This window comes from Micropterus salmoides, unplaced genomic scaffold (assembly GCF_014851395.1).
Source record: "Micropterus salmoides isolate LMB-PRFRI ecotype aquatic unplaced genomic scaffold, ASM1485139v1 Ms_hic_scaffold_2990, whole genome shotgun sequence".
NCBI classification, from domain to species: domain Eukaryota; kingdom Metazoa; phylum Chordata; class Actinopteri; order Centrarchiformes; family Centrarchidae; genus Micropterus; species Micropterus salmoides.
This window is the reverse complement of record NW_024042251.1, coordinates 1-2,141: the sequence shown is the minus strand read 5'-3', so window position 1 is coordinate 2,141 and position 2,141 is coordinate 1. Positions and strand designations below refer to the sequence as shown.

General features: G+C 41.9%; 1 long non-coding RNA gene across 1 annotated transcript; it reads right to left on the bottom strand.

The window, feature by feature from the left end:
- Positions 1-232: 232 nt before the first annotated feature.
- LOC119882214 lies at positions 233-866 on the bottom strand. The gene is made up of 3 exons (XR_005440472.1): positions 819-866; positions 667-720; positions 233-498 (listed from the first exon to the last, which is right to left on the bottom strand). It is a non-coding gene; the product is annotated as an uncharacterized LOC119882214 (long non-coding RNA).
- Between the last annotated feature and the right edge of the window lie 1,275 nt (positions 867-2,141).

Genomic DNA, 2,141 nt, shown 5'->3' with positions numbered 1-2,141 from the left:
TCCAGTCTCAGTTAAAAAGGTTAGTGAGTAATATTTGTTTTTATTAGAGTGAACTTTTAATCAGTTTACTCTATTATGTGTTTCTAATGTAGTAACTAAAATTGTTTCCTAGTTCACCAGAGCAATTCAAGATTATTGCATACAGTACTGACTGTTGCACACTGATTAGTGCATTTACATGCTGATCTATAGTGCATGGTCTAAAAGTGCATGGCGCAAGTGCATTTAGGGTGTGTCCATCTCCACTTTGATAGTTAAAATGGTGCATAATCTGGGCGTCTGTATTGTTGGCTTATAAATACAGTAGAGTGTACAATAACGAGGACAAAGTGAAACAAATTTTAAAAAAATATACAAGCACACACACACAGACAAAAAAGCTGCTTTGGACTGACCCATGGGCTCCAGAACAAACTGATCCTGAGTGACGGCCAGAGGAGGCTGAATGCTGACGGTCAGCTTAGAGGACTGCACAACACAACAGGCCTTCACCTTCACCTGGAGAGAGAGAGAAACACAGATTATAGGAGTGAGACGTGGATGGGGAGGGAAATACAGGTTAAGATGTGTGAGAGAGAAAATTTAGAGAAAAAGAAAAAAAATTGGCCATGATGAGACAAGGGGAAGAGAAAAGAACATGACTGATCAATGTGCGGGCCAGCTCACTTGAATGGTTACTGAAGAGACGGGCAGACCATCAATATCTTGGATTAGAGCTTGCTGTAAACAGAGAGAAAGAGAATGACAAGTCCATCAGTGTGTGTGCTTATGGTTGTAATGTGTGCACGTGTCTCTGTGAGTCTTGTATGTGTGTTTACCGATTGGCTGTCCATGCTGGAGGACACAGCAGCTGTAATAATCAGGTCTCCTCACTGTCCGTTTAGGCAGGATGTCTAAAATGACAACAGAGGACATCGTCAAATGTTATCTTGTGTACAGGGTCACGGGGGGCTGGAGCCACAACAGACAAGTTTTATCCGAAAACATTAAACCAATGTTGTTCCTCAGTAGGGATTTCACAAATACACGTCATTAGATTCTCAAAATGAGGAATATTTTGTAAACAAACACCGTAAGATAGCTTGAAACTTGTTATGTCTGCAAACATCAGTTTTTTTGCTCCAGGGTGCGACCTCTGACTATACAGCAATTTTCAGTCACTTTGGATAAGCGTCAGCTAAATGAGTAAAGTAGGCAAGCAACTATATGACATCAGTTTGGCCATTTGTCCGTATTCTGGATAATTAATTCACAAAAAAAATAATTAGTAAACAACAAATGATTTAAAACTTGTAAAATGTAAATCTTGTGGCCACCAGTCTGTTTTAGCTAATACTTTCAACCAGTTAAGATTAATTGGCATCCCGCATTATATCCAACTAGGGTTGTATCTGAAGACTACCTTGGAGCATCTTCATCTTTCAGGAGTTTCAATTCATGGTCTTTGCAGTTCTAGTGACTTTTATTAGACTCTAGTGCTCTGATGTAATTGTTTAATCTAACCGTCACATAATCTGTATTAAACTACGAGCACTCTCCTACCCTGAGCTGGTGGCTCTCTGATGAACTTCTGTAACTCTTCATCTCAGCATCCACTGCTCATAGTCAGCCTCGGGCATCCACCTTGGGCGTGGAGAAGAAGGAGGGGTCCGTACCCATGTAGGAGCACAGGAGGTTACCGTCAGAACTCAGATGACCACGACTCCTTTAACTCCCTGAAGAGAGGAGAGGAGTTAACTTGACAGAATATAAAACTGGTTATTTTACCTAGTGTGCCCTTTGCCATCTGTTAGGAACCTGGGTCTAAATACCTTCTGTAGTTCAGCTTTAGAAGTTTGTTGCTCTACAGTTCATTTAATGCTTTGATGAAAACAGAAGGAGATAGAAAGAGGGAGAGTATGAGGATATGCTGAGTGATGGAATAATGGATTTTAATCTCCCTCCCTCTGTGTGGTGTGTGTGTGTGTGTGTGTGTGTGTTTTAACTGGTTGCAGATGTGTTGTAGTTCCAGTCCACTGAGGCAATAGCGCACACGCACACCCACACGCACACCCACACACGCCAGGGGTTCAGGTCTAGTGCAGCGGCTGGCTCCACACCTGCACGGAGGGTGTCTGAGGGAGAATAAAACTTTCACTTAA